This window comes from Octodon degus, unplaced genomic scaffold, assembly GCF_000260255.1.
Source record: "Octodon degus isolate 3935 unplaced genomic scaffold, OctDeg1.0 scaffold00015, whole genome shotgun sequence".
NCBI lineage: Eukaryota > Metazoa > Chordata > Mammalia > Rodentia > Octodontidae > Octodon > Octodon degus.
In genome coordinates this window covers 24,864,738-24,887,464 of record NW_004524591.1, presented here as the reverse complement: position 1 = coordinate 24,887,464, position 22,727 = coordinate 24,864,738, and the positions used below count along the sequence as shown (strand labels likewise).

The following is a 22,727-nucleotide window of genomic DNA, read 5'->3' as shown; positions in this document are numbered from 1 at the left end:
CAGCCAAAGTTGACAGTTGTGGAAAGCTAAGTGCTTGCCCCACCTCCTCCCTCTGACAGGAAAACTCCTGGCGAGAGTTAATGTGACTAGCAGGGAGGACGTTAATTGGGACTGGAAAAGTCATTCTGAGATAGTGTCCAAGACCACAGCTGGCAGAGTTGCCCAGAACTTCTGTGTGCAGACTTACCTCCTAGACCTTAATTTAAAATGCTGAAAAAGAACGAGCCAAATCAGCTCTCAGCAAACACTTGTGCTCAAAAAGAGGCCACAGTGGGAGATACATAGTTCTGGCTCTCTGTTAGTTTGATTTCCCTTCAAACATCCTGGCTCACAAGAAGTAACTGGAAGAATCTTTACCTCAAGATGCTGGGTGCTGCAAGGTCAAGGGCCTGGGCCTATAGAGGCAGCCCAAAGTGTGGTGAAGGGCGCCCTACTCCCTCATCAGCTTCCAATTTCCTGTCACACATCTCAGAGCTGGAAGGTTTTGGAAGGTGAGAAGAGGAAGTTATTTTGCAGGTGTGAAGTTTCCAGCTGAGGTGGGGATCTGGTTACCTGCACTACTTGCCGCTAGAACTCAGGTGAGTATCAGGTTCTATTTCCTCCATCTGGGCTGCAATCCCTGAACAGAAAAAAACCTGGGTGTTCATTTCCCTGGAGAGGAATATCAGGAGGGACACCTCTCTGTGCAAAGTCAGGTAGGTGCCTAGCGCCCTCCTCCAAGGTCAGCTGAGTGACACTAGCAGACGTAGACATTGTATAGGGTTAAAGGGACTCAAAAATGAAATCCAGCCCTGGGCCCAGTACTGTTGGTGACAAGCCTTCCTGTGGTCCTATTATGAGACAGGTCTGGCTCCTTGGCTCTAGATGACTCTTGGTCTAAGATTCAGAGGTGCTATGACACCCCATGTCATGAGAACAAGTTTCCTCCTAATGCCGTTCCCTGGTAGAACTTGCAGGCAGAAAGCCTGCTACACTTATTGCCTCTCTCTGGCACCCAAATCCATATGTATTCAATCCCCAGGCCTGTCATGCTGGCCCCACCCCAGGGGACATGCTGAGATGGCAATTGAGACGGGGCGTGGTGGCATGCCCCTGTAATTCCAGCTCTTGGGAGGCTGTAAACAGGTGCATGACTATGAGTCCAATCTAGTAGTAAGACCCTGTACATCCTGTAGACTCTTCCCTAAAATAAAAAATAAAAAAAAAAAAAATCCGTGTGTAGATGGCCTAGAAGCCACAGCAGTAACTGTATCCCCAGGACCAACCCTGCCAGCACTAGGTGTGGCCTGTGACCCAATCACCTTGAGGTCAGAGCTCCTGGAATGACACTGAGGGCACACATTAAAGGAAGAGGGAGGGAAGAGGCAGCTTTTAGCAGTCTTTGAACTATTTTCCACGTTACTGCTAATAAGGTTTTGTCCCAGGAGGCTCATAGCAACTGCCTGAACCCGTTCCCCAGACCTGCCCAGGCGCATCAGTAAATCCAAGGGATGACATTCATCCAGTCAGGGAGAGAGCTCCTGACAGGTTCTATGAAAACGAAATGCAGAAGATTCTTGTTCTTAAGCCCAGTCAGAAGCACAGAAGCACAGGGTAGCCAGGGACATACAAGGCCTCTCTGTCTGGTTCGAGAGTTTATAGCAAAATCTCTCTGCACGAATCAACATCTACTAAAATGCCACCACTGGTTCCTCGTTTCTTCAGATCAAGCATCGGCTGCTCTTTCAACAACTTGTATCCATCGTCTCTTTCCCCTGTGGCCAGATGACTCTGAGGAGAGCATTAAAAGAAGAGGAGGATGGACTGGGTGTGACAGCAGAGTCACACTAGTCTATCTGGCTATTTAGTGATAATCAGAGAATGCTGTCCCCTCTGGTTGGTCACAGCCTGGTATGCAGAAGGCATCCTGGTAAAAGGAAGAAAGCAGTGTTCTGAGCATGGGAAGGCTCCAAGGCTTGGGCAACAGAACACATCAGGAGGTCAGCTCTTACTTGTTTCTGGGTCATAGCCTCACAGATTACAGACGAGAGCACTGGGAGTTCTAAAGAAAGACAAAGAGAGTTAAGAAAGAGACATCTAATGCAGTGGTGAGGGCAAAATTCAACCACTTCTCAATTTTGTCCAAGGATATGCATGTAGAAGGCGATAGATATGGATATGCATATAGATATCAATATAGATGTAGACATTGAAGTCAATATACAAAATGTGATCAAAGCTATGATAACTTAGAATTTTAAAATTCATTACAGTAAAAGACACATTGCCATCAATCCCTTCAATACACTCTCACTGTGAACATACTCATCTCGTCATTCCTGCCACTTCCTGAAGCCATTCTGGAAGTCCTCTTTCATAAATATCATACGATAGTAGTGCTATTGTGGTGGTTTTGATGTCCTTAATCAATTCAAGATATTTACCCTTTGTAGTCATTTGACTTTGAAGATCAAAAAATCATATGGTGTCAAATCCAGTGATTAAGGCACATTAGGCCCCACGGTAGTGATTTTGCAACCCCGCCTTTCTGTAGGATGGCACTTAGCAGCAGCATTTGCCACGTACTGTTTTAATCACACCTCATAAAGACACTCACAAAAGAGAACTTCCAGGTTGTCAGTTCAATTCCTGGTACAAACAAAAAGGAAAGAGAAAACTTCCGAATGGTTCCAGAAAGTGGCAAGAACATTGGAATAAGTGTGCTCAATGAAAGGGGGAGAATTTTGAAAAGATCAATGATAATGTGTCTCACCATAGTAAATTTTAAAAATTTAAACATTCACTGTCCATTTCCATCACACCTTGTAGATACAGATGAAATGACTCTTCCAAACCAAAAATATCAGGACACATGCTTCAGTGATAGCATAGAATATGTGGAGCCCAGTCTGTTCTAGTGAAGATATGCATGGACTATGGTCACTATAGGTGTGATGAAGGGTAGAGAATAGCTGTGACAAGGATCCTTGGGGGGAAGGCCAAGAAAGGGGTGGGGAATGGTGTGCCCTGTCCTTTAGGGGACAGAAAAGTTGCAACTCTCCCCAGAGTGTTCTAGCCATCTCATTTAAGTCCTGCTGAACTCTGTTAAGAGAAACCCGGTCATCCTCAAAACATACTGGCACACCAAAGTTCCTGAACTCTCCAAGCTTTTGTTCCCTCTCCACCATAGCTAATCACTTTTCTCCACAGTCCACCCAGTGACTCTTTCCTCTCTCAGCCAGAATTTTGCTGGAATAATACAATGTTTCAAGCCTAAAAGTTTGTCATCATGCAAACATTTCACTGATTCAGAGCTGAGGCTCCTGGAAGAATTGAGCACAGCCCTGACAACCAGGATACTTCGGGGGAAATGATTCAGATAGGAGATCTGGCCACACACAGTGGAAACCACACAGGAAAATCCAAGAGACCCTAACTATCTCATCTGAGGCTATCTTGCCAGGAAAATGAGGCCTGCCAAAGATGTTGGAGATAGACTGCTTTCATAAATACCCATGTTAGGCACAGGTAAGCATATCCAAGTCTGTAGATACCTACCACTCCATACACCAAACACACGCTCTGATGGCTTACTTCAAATCTGTGACTGTTGCAGACATGCATTTGCAAATGCCCCATCCTTCACAACTTGGCATAATAATCAGCTAGGCTCCAGGCAACAATTGCCCACTGTCTTGAGTCAAGTGTCTCCTATCTGCTCTGTCCTGTACCCAAGATAGAGTCTCAGATGGTAAACCTGAAAATACGTCAGTAACCATAACCACAGCCTGGGAGGGAAAACACATTATCTAAGATATCTCTTCAGGTCGTATAAAAATAATGTACATTTACATGTGTGCACTGGCAAAAGGGATGGCCAAATTGAGCCCAGATTGAATACATAAACAGGACTGCTAAATCAGACTCTGGGGAAATTCTAAAAATGAAGGAATCACCATAAATATTTTTAAATCTTTTTTTAAGAGGTCACACTCCAAGGGGGAGCCACGATGGGTGTAATGGCAGCAGCCACCTGCTCTTCCTCACTTTCCATTTGCTTTAGATTCACAAGGCAGTAGGCTCGTTGGGCGCCAATGTTCGAAACAGATGTGACTATTTATAAACCAAGAAAATTCAAGTATTTTAATCCAATGAGGAATGGCAAGAAGCATAACTAACAAGTCTTAGGTATCTGAAGAGCAGAAAATAATTTTCCACAATACTATTTTTCTATTTATTGAACATTTAATATGTGACAAGTAGTGTATCAACAAGTTCTCATGATTATTTCATTTAGTCTCCACAGTGACCCTTGATATACTATATTATCCTCTTAATTATTAAAAATCTGAGTATCAGAGAAGGTAAGTAACAAACCCAAGATTACACAGCTACTGATAACATTTAATGGTATCTCTGTTACATTAAGAAACAGTAAGAGATTAACAGCAACTTTTTAAAAATATAATGATATACTTTTGGGCCAGGGAGATGGCTCAGTGGATTAAGTGCTTCCCTGGCAAGCACAAGAGCCTGAGTTCAATCCCTGGTTCTGAAAAAAAAAAAGTATAATGATATACTTTTAACAGTAATAAAAATAATGTGATGCAGAAATGTGGCATTCCTCTCTTAATATCTCATTGTACTATACTGGCTACATGATCAGATGAAGGAAAATGAGTGGCATAGGCATTGTAACATGGCACTCAGCTACTATATAAAAAATTTTTAACACAAACATCATGGTACTGTAATAGTTAATATGATAACTGAGATAGCTACTAAATGAGTAACAGGCTGGTAGCGCACACAGGGTGGATACAGTGCATAAAGGGATGGCTCATGTCCTTTGTGAGACAGAGCAGGAAGGTTACATGCCTCACATATGTTCTTTTCAATCCACATCCCAGGACAGTTGGTCAATGTCTAAAGCACTGCAGTCAGAAATTTTCTATCCCAGGGTAGGTGAGCTGGAATTTGAAAGTCTTCTTTCAGAAACCATGCTGAGTCTGTCAACCACACTATTTCAACAGGCACTGTTGGATATGCTAAAAATTCCCAGTAATTTTTTATTGGGAAGTTAAGTGGAATCAGAAAGAGGTGATTGGTCAGAAATACCATTTAGACTCTGTTCTACAGACCTAAAATCTGGCACTTCCTTTGTAGCTCAGTTTTTACCAAGGGCTCCTGTTGAGTCTGTTTCAGCTCTCAAAAGACTCTGATTTGGCCAGAAAGTGAGTTAAAATCCACAACCCAAATATTGCCATATTTGCTTCAACTTCCTTCAAATAAGCTCATCAGAGCCACTTAGAGTTTCACCAACTTTCTCATATCCTGACAAATACAGAAGATGATACTTTTGTTATACCCTGAACCAAGAAATACACTTTGCATGGAGGAAGGGAGGATTAGCCAACACATTATCTCAGCAAATCTTCACATTGCTTACTGGGATATAGACTAGGACAAAAAGCAGGGTCCTCCTTAAGCAGGCTGGGTGGCTGTTTTAGTGCCTGGTGACAGACAAAGATAGGCAAGAGTACTGCATCTGCTTCCTGGGAAGGCAATAAACGAGACCTACAGCTGTCACCTACTTATAATGACTAGAAATTGAGCCCCAAATAAAATGACCATTGGACCCAGATACGTTGGCATAGATCAGGTTTCAATGCCAAGTCTGTTTGGTTCCAGATTCTATTCTGGCTACTGGGAGCCCCATTGCTTCTTGGGTCCAAAGAAAATGAATCCATGATTATTTATCCAACCCAGAAGGAATGCTAAGAGATGCCATACCAAGGTGCTACATAGTTGGATATTTGTATCAGTAATTTGAATGAATTCAGAAAGTCACATTTATCAAATCCAAAAAAGACAAATTCCAGGACTTGTGAAGGTCAAATGAAATAATATGAGTCCCCGTGTTATATTTCAGTAAAACTTGACCCATGGGCAGGAATGCCACAAAGTTTAAAACTATCTTGGAAGTCTGGAACAAGGTCAGAGTTGGATGGAAAAAATAAAAAGAAATTGAATGTGATAAATATAAGTTCAAACTTTACATTTCAAAAACAACCAATGGATAAAGTACAGAAGGGGGAAGTTTATGTAAAACATGTTCAACACAAAGGTGGGAAGGGGCTGCCTTTCATTCCACTCCTATGGAAGCCTCTAACCAACTTCCCAGACACTCAGATGAGTTTGACCTTAGGCCTTGTTCTTCCTTTCTCCTACAGACTGTAACCTGTCAGTGTGATGGAGACTCAACCTTAATTGTCCTCTATGGACTTGGAAAGGCATTAAATGAGAAAGAACTTTCCATTGTGTGCTCCCGAAGTTGGGTTGTTCCCATCCCCTGCAAATAAATGTTCCCAACCTGCCAGCCCATCCGGGATGTTTGGCTCAGAGAAAAGAAATGGGAAAAGAGCTTGTAAAAGCCTAAGACTTCAAAATTTCTTTCAAGTAAGTAGAAGGAGTAAGAGAAGGAAGATGTAAAACTAGGCAATCAATTCTCAAGGGGCTACTATTTGCACTATTCATTAGAATTTCTTTACTGTTTTGAATTTCACTTTAATATGATTTTTTATGTTTTCACGTTTGTAAAACCTCAGAACCTTCTAGTGCAAGACAGCAGAAAACGAGCCAGATGTAGTGGAGCTTTCATGTTGGAAATGGAGTATTAGCAGCTCTTATGTGTTTTCCAGGCAACGTGGTGAGTCTGTGGTCAAGACCATGACTTGCTGGATACTCCATTCACCATCCACTGGGGGGAGTGACAATTCAACAGAAGAATAAATGCCAACACCCAGCATTCACTGCACGCAACTTCCTCCATGAAACAACCTCCTCCATACTCATGGTTGTTTCAGGATGCGCAATGCCCTCTACTGTCCTGCCATTTGAGTATCCTTTTTTCCAAGTTCAGAAAGCACAGTTGTAGGTAGAGAGGGAAGAAGGAAATAAAAAACTTTATTCTAGGTCGAAAGGCAACTGCAAGCATGTGTTGAGACAATGCCCACTTTCAAGAGGGCAATTAAGTAGATGGAAATACCAAAACTACAAGTTGATAAATTGTAAATTACCAGGAAATTCTTGGTGGTCAGAATTTGTGGAGAGTCTCTTCGTGCTAAAATGCCTGGACCCAGCTAAATCTTGGAATGTGGCTAAAGCTACTAGTGAAGTTGGATAGCTGGTTAAAAGCTATGCCATGCCTAGCCATATTTTAAAGTTTGAAAATAAAAGTTTGAGGTGAAAATGCCATTCTTTCAAAACAATATATGCTGGGGCAATGTTATTTGACATTTCTAGAAATTAGTTTTCCATATTTGGCCTTGTGATGTTCCGCAGGTTTTTCACTTTAGCTCCCTTGAACAATGCAAAAATGGGCTTCATCAAATTAAAACAAGAGAAATATTGCAATGACACAAATCCTAGATGCAAATAAAATATCATTATTGGTATCAATAATGACAGGCAAGTAATGTAAATATAGCTTATACCAAATTACTTCATGAGTTTTTTGTTCTTTTGTGTTTTTCTCTTTCCAAGAAGAGCAAGTCTTGCTGGTATGAAGTCCCAGAAGAATGAGCTATCAACAAGCTCTTCCAATCAGGCCTGGAATCAGCAAAAATTTGTCTCTCCTCCCACCCCAACATCTAGCCCAGGACTCACTAACACTATTCCCTGTCTAATTTGACTCCATACATATAGTCAACATTCTACAACTTGAACTTTTGCCTCCTTTATTGAATCTTTTTTATTTGACAATAGAATCAGTTGCTTGTCTCAGGACACCTGATAAATCCCTGGTCCATGGGGAAGTCCACAGACTGCAGTGTGGGAAAGTGATACAAGGAAAGGAGGAACAGTAGGGGATCTCTTACTTTTGTCACAGTGCAGAAGCAACCTTGGGTAGGACTCGACTCCCATACCTGGAGGTCCCATTGCAATGGAAAGATGTGTATGCGGAAAACACTACCAGGACACCCAGGGCTACATCCACCATTAAATCCTGACCACAGATCACTGTGGTTACTTTACTCCCTCTTTAGAACCCCAGGCCCTGCCTTCTGCTTTCCGGCAGGAAAACAATGGACCACAGATCTAGGTAGGGTAAACTGCTAAATGCCCCAAGACCAGAAGGGCAGCTACATCATTACATGATGCACTGAGAGCAGTTGAGAAGCCTCAAAGGCTTGGTACAAAAGTATGAACAGGGGTGAACAAAAATCCTCCCACATCTAGGGGGCTCTTGAAAGGTTAGCACACCAAAACACCTCCTGTGCCCCATCATTCTCCATGAGGAAACCCACATATGGCTATGTTTATTAACATTTCCAAGATCTCCGGAAACAATCCAGAAGAGAGAGCAGATTCACCATCTCATTTGCACATTGCACAGCAGTTTTGTAGCTGAAGCCACCCTCTGAGGCTGACCTCTCAGAGTCCACTTTGTAGACAACGCATCCAAACGGTATCTGTGCTGTTCACATACCCAGCCCAAGCCTGATGATCTTCCACAGCAGCACAGGGGTTGAGAGGGTCTGCATGGACTTGAAGGAGTGCAGCATATTCCTCACCTGAACTCTGCTCAAAGGAAATGGCCTGCCTGTTGCAGTACCTGTCATATGAACACTTTGACTGGGGACTAAAACCCTGAGAATCTGGTCACCAGCTCCCTCTACCCTTCCGCATTGGCTAGGAGCCACTGATTTACAAAGCTGCTCTGCAGAATGCTCAGCACTTGACACTAATATCTTCACACATCTGCTTTTCCCACATATTGGAAAGAGAGGAAATAAACACTTCTTCAGTACTTATTAGGTTCTAGACTGTGTTTGGAATTTTTAGAATGCTCTCACCATAGATGTACAAGGTAAAGGTTCAAAACTACAGGAGTGGGACCTGTGGTGCTCTGGAAAGGGGCAGTCCCACATAACAATACAATTATTCTTTAATACTCTTTGATCTAAGTAAAACCTATTTAGGAGCCAGATCTTCCCTTTAGGCCTTTATTGTGCAGACTGGTTCCTACACACAGAACTTGAGTTAGACAAAGAAGACTTTATTCCTCAAAAGCAAGGTCAAAACTGTAATCACCATCCCTGAGCTCAGAGTGGCTCACTGACAATAGGGGACATGTGCCATGCCAGGGATAATGTGGATGGGTAGAATAAATATCAGTTATTCTCCACTGCTACTGTTATTTGGGATGATTCTGTAACAGTTTGCATACTGTTTGCCCTCCTGGAACCATTGTTTTTCCAGTGGAAAAGAGTGGGGTTCTCCTTAGGTAAGGAGTGCGGTCAGAACAATCTGAGGTAAATTGTACAAGAGAGTATGTTTAATTCAAAACACGAGCCACTTGGAAAGGTAAAAATCCACACATGGGTCTTCTTACTTCTTTACCAAGCTGCTGCTAGATCAGAACATGAACTCCTAAAGTCCCCAACTGGGACTAGAAGTAAACAGCATAGGTAAGCAAAAGAACACAAGAACCTCATATCTGCTAAGCTTTGGTCCCTGTACTTGCAAATCCTGTATTGCTGCAGTTCATCATGTCCACCTCTTCTCTACTACTTGTCCTTAGCCTGATCTTGGTCTTGAAATCTCCAGCTGCCTGGAAGTCATCACCTTCCACCAGCTATCCGAACTGGACATGCACAAGGCAGATGTAATTTATATAGATGTAGCTCACACAAATGATCTTCCATTACACCAAGGCTATTCCCCTTCCTTATGTTTATCATATCTAGCGTCTTCCACTTAAATGCTTATAAACCTCTCAGACCTGTCCCTTTCTTTGCTCTCTTAATTTAGTCTCACTGATGCTCCTCTTTAGAAATGGATGAGGCCTGACCACTACCCGCTAGACAAATCCCTCTGGAAGACACACTGGTCTTGTCCCAACCTCCGCACTACTTCTCACTCAGCCATGAACCACTGTTGGTGGCTGTAGGGCCATGCTCTCCCACCTCCTCATCCCTGTCTGTGCTGTTGGCTCCACTTGGAACCTCTCATCATGTGATCACAAGGCCATCCTACTGATCCTTTAGATCTTGGTTTGATTCCCCTCCCCCTACCAGGAGACCTCTGCATGCCCTTACTTTCATCCTGGATAATTGTCCATCCTATAATCCCAGGTTATCTTCTTCAGGGTCTGCTTTCATGTCATAATGAATTTCTTTTTCCTTTTTACTTTTATTTTTAGTACAGGGGATCAAACTCAGGACCTTGGGCATGCCAGGCAGGCACTTATGCCACCGAGCTATCTCCTGGCCCCATCATATTGAATTTAAATTCTCTGCTCACAGGTATGCAATGGCTACACTGTGCTGTGAACTCACTAATGACAGGAATAGGATCTTTCATCTTTGAACAACTAATTTTTTCACAATGCCCAGCATATAGTGGTCACTCACTAAACACTGGCGGAAGTCAATAATTGATCAGTTTTTTTGGTTAAATCTTCTTTAACATCAAAGCTGATCCCTCTAAGATATTTAAATATATTTTAATGGAACACAGTGAAAGGTAAGTATCAGGGAAAATCATAACCCCTTTTCTTTCTCTAAAATCCCCAGATTTGCCCACTACCACCAGAATCTGAACCCACCACCACCACGACCATTGTTGCTCAGGCCTGTCCTCTTCTCCACTAACCATCTCCTTCCACTGTCACTTTCTCTCCCCGGTACATTCTCCCTTCTGATCTTTGGCTTTGTCTATTACAGTTCTTCACCAGATCACCAAACACAGAGGCTGGTAATAATGTCATGGCGTGAGGCCTAGCTCAGTCTTCCTTGTCTTTCTTGATTTTCTCTGACCTTGTATGTAAACAGACTCTGTCTTCTGACAAGCTTCCCAGGGCCCTTTAATATGTACGACCACTTTCATTCTCACCTCCTTGCCTGCAGGAGGGGACAGCAAGGGCTTACTCCTGACTTCAAAGGAAAAGAATTGAGGCTTTACCCAGACAAAACTTGATGGAAGACATTCAGTAGACCTTGGAATAGCAGCTAGATCTCCTTATTCCCTGGCCAGGATGTAATACTTCTTCAATTGCTCTTAAAATGAAAATCTCAGAATTATTCTGCAGAAGAAAAATATAGGGCTAGGAAGTGGTAGCCACATTTCCGACAAGCTCCATTCATCAGACATTGTAACTTACATAAATGATTTCCTATTATGCCACAATTGTCACTGTAACATGACAGTCTTTGCTGCTTCCTTGAAGTGTTCTCTTTGTTGTTTTTCTGCACAGATCCCCCAGAAAGAAGAATCAAATATGGTCTGAGCAGGAAAACAAACCACATGACACCCGCAGCCCCAGATTCCCCTTCCACATGACTCCATCTGAGCAGAACCAAAGAAAAGGCAATGAATAGACCCCCGTGGGCCTGTGCCCTCTCCCACCTGCCTCTTCCCAAGCTTCACTGTGCCCCTGCAAATAGGATTCCTTTTTCAAAAAATGAAAGCCAACAGTTTATGAAGAAGAAATGAAGTGGCAATTTCCCAGCATGGCTGGGAATCAATACAAGCTGTTGTCAGGGTTTTCTTTTCAAAGGGTGGCTGCAACGCTTCTCCAAAGTCAAGAGCGACACAGCTCCAGTGCTTGACTTACAACTGCTTCATCATAGCACGGTATTTTTAATTTAAAACTCACTGCAGTTGGGTTCAAACTCAGCTGAGACTTGATGTACTGCTAATTCATTTCTCCAATTCCTATAATTCTAAACTCAGTCACCAAACAGTTTAATGCTGATAGAATCACCCGTGAAATGCTTTATGAATGGGTGTTGGGGGAATTTTCCTAGTGTGTGTTAGCAACTGTTACTCACTTTGGGACGGGAAAGAACTCTCAGGCAAAGGATGGTGGAGGTTCTATCATCAAGTATGTGGGCTGGGCTGATGTCCCAAGTGATCCAACTCTATATACCACCATAGTGATACCCTATTGTCCCTCACACACAGGCACACACAGACACATTATTAACCATGTAAGGGAAATGCCAGGCACTGATGACGTTTCCCATGGGAAATGCTTAAATTTATCCTCTGGTTCATCATCCAAAGATGAAAACCATGGTTTTATAGCCTACTCAGAACTCTGGGTGGCAGAGTATTTCCCGCCTCCCAGGAGAAATTTTTTTCTAATCATCCAAAATTCAGGAGATGTGTCTTAATAACTCAAGCCTCCTTTATTAATTTGATAAAGAACATTTATCTTTGTCAGGTGTATTGCAACCTCTTAGTCAATGAATGTAGTCAGAAAAAATGGAGATGGTGAATGTCATTCCTCACATATTTTGCAAACATCCATCTTGATCTATAATGTCGGCTGAACAGTGCTGCTAGTGGAAACAAGTCCACAATCTGTCAGAGCTGTATTCTGGAAAAAGTCCATAAAATGTGCACCTGAAAGCGGACTGTATGGCTGAGGTAGCTGAAGTTTTGTGACAACTCAGTCATTTCTGGGATTCTCAAAAGCAAACGATAAGGACCAGAAGCAGGTGGCATTCCTGAAAGTTGGACCTCATAAGTCTCCGTTTGACCAGGGATGTGAATTCATTTTCCTGTTTTTTTGTTTTTTCTCCTCCAAACTAAACTTGAACTTCAAAGATCCAGTAGAAAGCCAGCATCTCCCAAAATGCTTTCTGTCAAACATTCATTCCAGGAGATGGCAGCAGGTTTAAATGCACCCACACAAAGGGATCCCACTGCCAAATAGCTGAACAGCCGTTGCCTAAGAATAAATAGGTTTCTCAGTAGCATACCTCCTTCACCTTTATCATGCTTGCTATTAACCTTGAGTCCCCAAGAGGGGGACACAGGATAAGATCTTTGCAGATCTATGTTGGCCACTTTCTTGGGATGGGAGTGTCTTGCAGACTAGCCTTCAAAGCCCTCTGAGAATTACATTTTGGTCATCCCTCCCAACCTACTGATACCTAACCCAAAGTGAGTTTTGTATCCAAAGAAAGATATCAATTCTATATGCATCAAAGCAAAAAAGGAGCTCTGTGCTAACATGCTCCAGTTCTACATTCTCACCAATATTTATCTATCAGTTCTAGTGGATAAGCTTTGAGTTGGGCAAAGAGAATAGAAGTTATCTCTGCATCTAGGACAAAGGATATACAGTCATTGCTCCTTATCTCCCAAGAATTAGTTCTCAAACTTCTTATGAATCCTAATTGTCAGTAGATGTGCAATATCCTTATCTACAGTGGGTATTCAGTATTTATATATAACCTATGCACATCTCTATATACTTTAAATCACTATTGCTATAATACTGAATATAATGGAAATGCCACACAAACAATTGTTGCACTGTATGGTTTATGGAATAACTGCAAGGAAAAAATGGCACATGTTCAGTACACACAACTTTTAAAGTACTTTTGATCTACAGTTAGTTGAATTAGTGGGTAAAAAGCCCACAGGCACAGCTGTAAATTTTAACTGTCCTCATTGCTACTCCAGCAACAAATTCCCTGCCTTTATGAAAAAATATGAATTAAGTTCCTGATTGCACAAAAGACTGCTTTATGTAGGGGCTGGTGCTACCATTAGAGAGGCAAAATGCTCTGGAGGTCATTCTGCACAGACCCAGGTCTCACCATCAGTCAATAGTTAAGGGCACAAGCACAGTGCAACCATCAGTCCTTTGTCCAGCCTGACCCTACGGGGGCTTCAAGCACAAGAGTTTGGTTTTTTTAATGCAAAGGAGGGTGAAACTGGCTAGAGGCAATGACTTTTAGAAAACATTTTATATAGAAATGTTCCTGCTATGTTATATTTTAATGCATAGGACGTTTCTTAAAATTAAGGGGGATAGCAGAGGTAATTTGCCTCCATCCTTGCTTACCAACAGATGTTCTCCTCAGCTAGCACAAGCAGATAGATCTGGGGTGTCCCCATGCCACCTTGTGGAAGGCATTCCTAAAGTCAATATGTCCTACAGTTAAGAAATTACAGTCCTTTTGGTGGAACCGGAGATTGAACTCAGGTCCTTGAGCTTGCCAGGGAAGCACTTATTCCACTGAGTCATCTCCCCGGCCCTAAGAAATTACATTCTTACTATGGTTTCTATTAGGGTCTAAGTTGTGGCCCTCCATGTGGTTAGCTAATACTTCCATAATTCTGGGAGTTTGGGGGGCTCCTTCTTGGAGCATGCAGCTCTGCCACCCTCTCTGGACTCAGCTCAGAAAAAACATATGTTCCTCACACAGAACTCACCAACCCATGGACCTAATGGATGCACCATCTAGATCTGCCCGCTCCCTTCTGATGCCCCCGCCCTGCCCAACTCCAAGCTTCAGCCATGTGCCCTGCTTACCACCTGAATGACCCAAGTGATGTCTCATGGCATTCTTCTAGTCCTAAAGCTCTCTTTGCCTTGCTTCCTTGAGGGGCAAAAGCCAGACTCCTGGAGCAGATGGGGGAACAACTATAGAGGTCCCAAAGCCGAGCCTGAGTGTGCATGTTCTTCTTGACTGAGTTTTCTGACCCCGGAGGTGATTGATGTCTCATGAGGTAATCTGCGACGAGGGAGCTACACCAGACAGGAAGCACACAGCCATGAGCCCCTGGCTGTGCTTACTCTCCAGACTAAGCTGAGCCCCTTGGGCTTCTGAGTGACTAAGCCAACAACTGTTAGGCTGGGGAGCTACTGCCAGTTAGGCAGTACCATCTCTTTCCCGTCTTCCCTTCCTCCCTTCCCTTCACTCCTGGAACCCAAACCCTCAATAAAATGAATTACAAAAGATTCCAGGGAAGCCAGGCTGGACCTGGGGGTAGGGACCAACAGGCCAAGAGCAAGCCCAGGTGCCCAGGTTCCTGGACCAGTACACCCTGCTCACACCTGTGCTGGGCACCGGAACTCCATACAGAAGTTCACTTGAATGAAGACCAAAATATTTTGTAAATTATTGATCAAGAACAGCCCCCTCATCTTATAACTGCTAATACTGAATCAGAAGGTGACTTTTCCCAACCCTCCTTAGCTGGTAAACATCAGAACTGCTATATCATCGGTGTGCAAAGCCTGACTTTTCCTACAACGCCAGTGGTTTTTAAGTGAGAGAACACATGTAGATCACCTATAAGCCCAAGAAAATATACATATGCCTGGGAACTTCTACTGCCTAAAAGGCTAAGAGCCGAAGAGGATGTGGAGATGGCTGAGCAGGGGCTGAACCTGGAAGTGGGCTGTCCTGCACCCTGCACACTTCTGCATGAGCTCTGGGGCTCACACAATCACCAGAACACAGGTCTTGGTGGAATGTGAGAGTCCAGTCAAAATTATTCACAGTCAAAAATAAAGACATATGTCCACATGTAAATGTCCCCATGTGAGAGCGATTATCTTAGTCCGGTGTTCCCCGGCGGCTCTCAGCTTCACTCCATGCTATATCTACTTTTTTAGCTCCTTAATCCATGTGAGTGTAGCAAAGGGAGAAGTCTGGCATCAAGGAACTCTTTCAGCTTTTCTTTGGACCCAGGGTAGACACTTACCTGACAGGATAATTTCTGTGCATCTAATACCAGTCCTACTCTCATAGAATAAACTTCATACAATTCTGCTGTGTTTAGGCACTATCTTTAGGAAGGTACTCTGAGATGGACAGGGAGGAAATGAATTCCATGTGAGCCAACACCCCACCTTGGGGACTCAGTTGCACACCCTCAGGTCTGCTCCCCAGACCTGCCCTCCTCCTTCCCCTCTTTCTTACACAGGAACAGAAACCATTTTCCAGCTCAGCTCTGCTTGCTTTCTTGCTTCTTGACCTGTGGGCAAAACCCACAGGCTGGGAACTGGGCTGGGCTCACACTAGTAGCCCCAGGAGTATGTCAGACAGGAAAGTGATCTGAAGGGGCCGCGAAGAAAGCCTCTGAACAGCTGCACCTTCTTCCCTACATTTCTAGTGCCTTCTTCCTCCATTGCTTCTTTCCTCACACTTCATAATGAAAAGACTTTCCCCTGTCAGACCTCAGGAATTGATTGCACTGAGCCATGTTCAGCACATTGACTGTGGGGATGAGATCCTCTTAGCTAGTGATCTGTTTTGTGTTGAAGTGACAAAACATCCCAAAATCCAATTTGCTGTTTCGAATCTTGGTTCATGCGCAAGACATTAAGAGAGGGAGCAGGAAGCCAAGTTTACCAGGCCTGGGGGGAGCCCAAGATCTCTCCAGCACCTGTTGGCTTACATCTGTATAATTTTTGACACTCTGACTGTGGTCCCAGAGCAGAGGTGATGAAATTCTAAGCATGCCCCTTCTAGGCACCCCAAGTTTGGCAGAACTTCCACACACTTCCCAATGTAGAGGAGAAGCCAAGTAAATAGTGCATGAAATAGAGATTTGTCTTTTGAAGAATAAGAGAGCAAATACAACAAATTTGGGGTTGTCCCTTAAACTGTGCAGACCAGGAAAGCTGAGTGTGCCAGCTTAGCCCTGGCTTTGGGATGGGACAGCACCCAGCCTGGCCTTGAGCCAAAGGCCTTCCTACCCATGCCCCCCAGCACCAAGGTGTGGTGACTCCTGATGTCCCACTCAGCCTGCAGCTGTTCAAGTCCAGCCTCTTTTCTCCACAAGCATGGGGACCCGTCAATATTCCATGGCGAGCTGCACAATGACTCCCCCTACACAGGCCATTGGTACTGACTTTTAACGAGCCATCTGCCTCAATTATCATAGTGTACAAGATACCAGCATAGCATAACATTGCCCTTCCTCTGGATTCCAAAATCTGGAACCCCTAGAGCTGGTGAATGAATGAGAAAACAAGTTTGAAGCATACTACTGTGAGCAGTGCGATGTTAAGAATGCAGGGATCTGTTGCTTAGCAACCTAGGGCCTGGGGCTTCTCCCTGAAACTCTCTTCTCAGCCTAAGTTCCTATGCCATCAAAATGGGAATCCACAATACCTACCCTACAGACTTATTTTCAGCACTTGATGAGAAAGTGTCATTTCCACATAACCAGCGATCTGAAGCCGTCACGAGGGAGAACCAGACTCCTACCACAGTTGGAGCCTCTAAGAATCAAAAGCAAAGACTAGGTCTTCACTCATTTGCTCCTCCTTAGTTTTTCCCAGGAGAAACTAGGAGTTGCAAAGTGAGGAACAATCACCTTCAGGGACAGAGCACTCCGCTAGGAAGATGCACACGACTAACAATTTGCCAACATCCCAAGAATGAGACTCATCCTCCTTTGAAGAATGGGGAGATTGAGGTTCAAGAATAAATAAAATATATTTGTCTGGGTTAAAGGCAACCCAAGGGAGGACCTGCACCAGGTATGCTGAATCTGCCCCAAGCACACTGGGCCACGCTCCTCACCGGGTGGGGACAACATGCTGAGCACATGTACTCGAAGGAGGCAAGCAGCACAGTGACAGGAGCCAGGTCAGTTTGAGACTGGGCTCCAACACTTGGCCACCTTGTGACCTTGGAGAAAGGTCTTAGCCTGTCTCACTTCAGCTTCACCATTGAAGCCACGGATACAATAACAACTGCTTCTCAGGTGAGTGGTTCTGAGGAATAAATGAGCCAACCCATGCAAAGTAATTAAAGGGTATCTTATCTGGCAAATACTCCATAAATGCTGGCTACCATTGTCATTATTATTATTAGTATTATCTTCCAATCCATTGTTTCCATAAGGATTAAAACTGATGCTGTGTGCACAGCCTCTCCCTGGGGAGAGTGCTGATCAGAGGATGAGGTCCTTGTGGAGGACTCCAGAGCTTTTCTGCCAAGCTGCTTCCTACCAAACAGAGCAGCAGCCTCCTCCTTCAGGAACAAGGCCTCTGATCAGGAATTAGGACCCCCTGCCTGCCTTTCCTTTTAAGATCCATCTCTTACCACTTAGCAGCAGAGCCCCCTTCAGTCTCTGGCTGGCTCCACCTTCCTGCTACAACCAGGATGCTGCAGCCTAGACTGCAAAAATCAGGCACAGAAGAGTAAGTTGGGACTGCAGAGGGGTGCAGGAAAGCATTCTGGGGAGGGCTGGGGCACAGCGGGGACTTTTAAAGAGACAGCGTCTGCCAGGCTCTGTGTGGACCAAGCGTCACTCAAAGAAAGCCATAGGGCAATTACCCTAATCATGTGCACCTCCCAAACAGCCCTTTGATTTATTAGCACCACATCTTTTTAAAATGCCACTCTTAAATATAAATAACACTTAATCATCCAGCTGTCATTAAATACATGTTATATTGATTTCTTGGAGTGCCGCAAATTTGAGGGCGAATGGGCGGGTGGATGCGGACACAAAGCCAAGAGGTGGATTAACAAATGAAAGGGAAGAAGAAAGGGGCCTTGGAGGAGTAGAAAGGGGGATGTCGAGCAAGAGAAAAAGACCTTCTGCAGCACCTTGGGAACTGAAGCAGTTCCCTATCTGGTAGCACGGGATACAAAAAGAAGCAAGCCGAGGGTGGCACATCTGTTGCACAGATTAATCACAGCGGAGAGAGATCGGGGTTGGGTTTGCAGCATTGCTGTCGCCCCGTCAAGGCCAGTCCTAGAGCCACTCCAACAGGTCTCTATGCGTACTGTCTGTGCAGGGAGTGCTCTCTCTGAGTGAGAACAGGGAGCAGCAACTATGAAATGCCCCCTAGCTGGCTAGGAGGAGACTCCCTGTAATTTATCTGCATGGAAGCTTGGTGGTAACTATGAGCCAAGAGCAGTTGCTAGCCCATCCCCCTAGCTGTCCCCACTTCAAGACTGCTGCCATCCTAGAAAGCCCCCACCTAATTCCCAGCACCCCTCATTGTAATTTGAAGGATTCAGAGGCCAAGGGCAAGCAGACTGCCAGGAAGACTTCCTTGTTTACAGGAGCTGCAGCAGTCGAGACAGAAGAGAAACAGAACAAGTTGGCTGCTTCAGGTAAATTCTTCTGCAGATGCTTGCAGTGTCCATGTGCACCCAGGATAAAGTCTTGGGAGCCGGGAAGGAGGAGTTTCTGGGCCATCCATTCCTTGTGTTCACCAGACAGCCACAATAAGACAGTCTAGCCACTATGAGAGTGAGCCCAGAGAGTGTTCAGTGCTGGGCCATTTCCTCTGCACGCAACTGCCTCCCCAAGTGAGAGAAAACTTAAAAGGAATCCACAGAAGAGAGGCAGGGGGAGAATAACAGTGTGGCATATTCCAGGGCCAGACAAAAGAGCCAGGCAGGAAATCAAAAGACAAACACCCAGTTTTACACCCAGATTTTAATTAATAGCTGCCTTGTCCTAGAAACCAATTTGGTACCCAATGCTAAGTGCAGAAAATGCGGGGAATTTTGATCCCTGGTGTTTAACTTATCACCAGCAGGATGACTGTTGGTCTGACATTAAAATGAAAGATACTGAGGTTATGAATACACAAGAGAAGGAAAACGGGAGGGAGAAGGGCAGAGGTATACAGGAGAGATGCACAATAAATTCAGGAAGAGGAGCTGCACCCCAGCCTTTTGCCCCTCACAGGTGCAGTGAGGGAATGTTTACCTGAGAGGCTCCCGCTTTGCAGGAGCTCACTATTTCTGCTGCAAACCATGTGCCACCATACGCGTACGTGGAACCTCCCTGTCTACGCACTCAGAGGGTACGCATGCAGAAATGTGCCAGTTTTTCCACAGCCAAGAAAACAGAAGTGAAGCCCACTGTCACACATGGCTGGACCCGTTGACCACATTTGCTTAGATTCTGAGAATTCGTGTGCATATGGATGTGTGTGACTGTGGCCGCTTGAGTCCACTATTCTTAAAAAAAAAAAAAAAAAAAAAAAAAAAAATAATGTTTCTTCCCCTGCCTGGGATCTCCCCATTGTGAGAGCTTCTGCTTTATTCTGTCTACCCTTTTCAATCAATCAAAGGGCAGCTCACACCGCACACAGCGGGAACACAATCTCCCTCCTGGGGCGTCTGCTCTTCTCCCTAGCCTAGCCAGAAACCACTGCAAAAGCTGAAAAAAGTTTGAAAATAGCAGATCTAGAGGTACAGGAAAAGCCCCCTATTTTTGCATTCATCTTTCTGGATTTACATAAGCAACCCAAATTCCGTGCCCAACACGGAGCCTCCTTGTTCAAAAGAATATTTGCTCCTTGTCCCTCCTGTTCCGGAGGACTCCCAGTGTCCTTTTTCCAAAGGTGTATTGTGGGACACTCTGAACACATGATCTTATATAAAAGGTACAAGCTTATCCCACTTTATTGGTCAAGTTATTGGTCAAGTTGCTGAAAAGCAACCTCAAAAGGACAGCTAGGGAAACATAGGAGCTTGCTATACGTATTCTCAACCTTGAAATAATGTTTTAATTGGGTCTCCCATTTTTCTCTCTGCAACAACTGAGCACTTGAATAAGTTACTCTTAGACCCCAAAATGGGACTATGAAAAGCCCCTTTGGAATTTCCCACCTCTCACCTCCTTCAGGAAAACTTTGAAGATGACCCCCCTGCGAAACTCCTCCAAGGAGAGAAGGAAAGGACATGATTTAGAGAAACAGAAGCTTGAATCACTGTTTTCTGGACAGCACTTCTGGACTCAGGAGAAGCCAGTTTCTGGAGAATGCTGGCAGACCCAAAAATGGACACTTTTGACATGCTCCTGAGGGAGGGGACATTCCTGGGAGGGGGACTACAATCCTGTGTTTCCCCCTCCTATCCCATTGTCTTGGACACAACTCTCAAAAGACACAGGACAGGTGTTAGCCAGAGGCACAGGGGACAGCAGCTCGGTGCACACAGGGAAGGGTAACTAGATGAAAGAGACTGAATCCTGGGTCTTCAAGCCCTGACTGCTGGCTGTGTCCCAGGGTCTGACCACGTGAGTAAGGTCATGTCTATTAAGGAGAGCCTGACCCCTGACCTTCCCAGAGCAGCTACACTCGCGCTGCACTGCGATGCCTAAGCCCCTTCCTCCCTGAAATCTCGGCGCATTCCCTGCGAAGCTGAGCCATGCTTCAGAAGGGCGCTTGTGCTGCCTCTTACTGGGGAAACGCAGTGTCTGTTCCACATGCACCGCCCTACGGAACTGCAGCCCCATCCGCCTATGTGGCCTCCTCCCCACGCACCGGGCCACCACAAGCTCCAAAATCCTGTCCGAATCTCATCTGTCAGTGTGCCTACCCTTTAAATCTCAAGGTATCCAAAGGCCACGCAAGAGTGGTTACACTGGGCGGGTCTCTGAAGACCTCCCATGACTTTCCCGTTTTAAAAACACCAGTTAGGAATGAAAGGGGCTGGAAACGGGAAAATCCCCCCTCAGCTTGCCCTGGTGGGAGGGACGGCTGCTCTTCCACTGACTCCCACCCTGAAAGTCCTGGGCAGAAGTCTTGAGTCCAGGAGTGTGACAGGAGAAAGAACATGGGAAATCCCTGCTCCAGCCGCGCTGCACCTACGGTGGTGTCCAGGTGGGACGTGGGCAGGTGCGTGAGCACAGTATATGTCTGTGTGTATTTGTACACGCGCGTGTGTATGCGTGTGTGTGTGTGTGTGTGTGTGTGTAACCGGCTGGCTCGGGGCAGCCGAGGACTCCAGGGCCGGCCCGGGTACCTCCACCTGCGCTGCCCTTGCCGCCCTCCCGGCCCCGCGCCCAGGCTGGCTGGCTCCTTACCTGAAATCGCCGCGTTTCCCTCCTTTAGCGGGAGCGCCGCATTGACACTGCAGATGGTGCCTGTGCCGCTGCCTCTCGCCCTCCTCTGAACGTGTGCGTGTGCGCGCGTGTGGCTGCCTCCTCCAGCCCCAGCCCCGAACGCAAATACTCCACCGAGACACAGGGAAGCCGGGAGCAGCAGAGGAAAACGAAGGGAGCCAAATCAGAGCCCGCGGGGATTGACAGCTCCTCTTGCAGTGTCCAAGGTGGGCGTAATGTCCAACAAAAAGGTCGGAAATGTGGATCGATTCCAGGCACCCCTTTCCTCAACCCAGCCCGGAGCCCAAGCAGCGGCGGCGGCTCTCGGGGGCTGCAGTGGCGACGCGGGGCTGCCCCCTTTCGTCCCCACCCCCGCGGGCTGAATGTCCTTGATGCCAAGCGGGCACGGCGGCGTCACTCCGCGCCGCCCATGCTCGCCCGGCCGGGCCGCTGCCCGGGCGCGGCGAGTGCGTTGGGGACCCGCCGGGGAGCGCTCTTTGCGCCTCTGTGCGCCTCCCTGGCAGCTTCGTCCGGCCCCAGGCAGCCCGTGGCCCGCCTCGCCGCTACCACCCCCACGCCTGCCGAGAGACTCTTCGGGCAATGCCCAAGGGCCGGGGCTGGGGGTCCGCGGGAGCCGCCGGCTGCTCCCCGGGGAGGCGCAGGGCTGCGGCGGTGGCGGCGGGCGCTGCGGCGGCCAAGAACACGGCCGCGGTCCAAGCCAGGCCTTCCTGGCGCGCCCCCGGCCCCCCTGGCGGGCTGCTCGCAAAGTTTGCAGGGGGCAGGGAGCCGGGCCGCCGCTGGCTCGGCCGCCGCCGGAGCTCCCGGGCTGCCTGCTGCCGCCGCGGCTCGCTGCTGCTGTGCATTGAAGCCCGGCCAAGCGCTGCAAAAACTCCAGCTGCCTGGCGCTCTCTGGGTCCTCCTCTCCTCCTCCCGCCCTCCCCTCTTCCCTTCCTCCCGCCCTCGCCTCCTCCCCTTCCCTCCTCTCCCCGCAGCCCGCCGCTCCCTCTCTGGCTCGCTCTCGCCGGCTCGGAGCTCGCGGCTGCATCTAGACCGATGGAGAGCAACCGGCAGAGGGGGCAGGGGGCGCTCCCCGCGAGCTCACGCCCGCAGCCGCTGCCGACTAG

The 22,727-nt window shown here is 46.2% G+C and overlaps 1 protein-coding gene across 2 annotated transcripts in view; it reads right to left on the bottom strand.

Annotated features, from left to right (window-relative positions):
• Plxna4 (plexin A4) overlaps positions 1-22,453 on the bottom strand; it is a 446,676-nt gene extending 424,223 nt beyond the window's left edge. The window contains exon 1 of one of the 2 annotated variants that reach the window (XM_004626540.2): positions 21,586-22,453. The gene's annotated coding sequence lies outside the window, so the exon portion shown is untranslated. The remainder of the gene's footprint in view (positions 1-21,585) is intronic. The other variant, XM_023709842.1, reaches the window with a different exon arrangement.
• Positions 22,454-22,727: the final 274 nt, after the last annotated feature.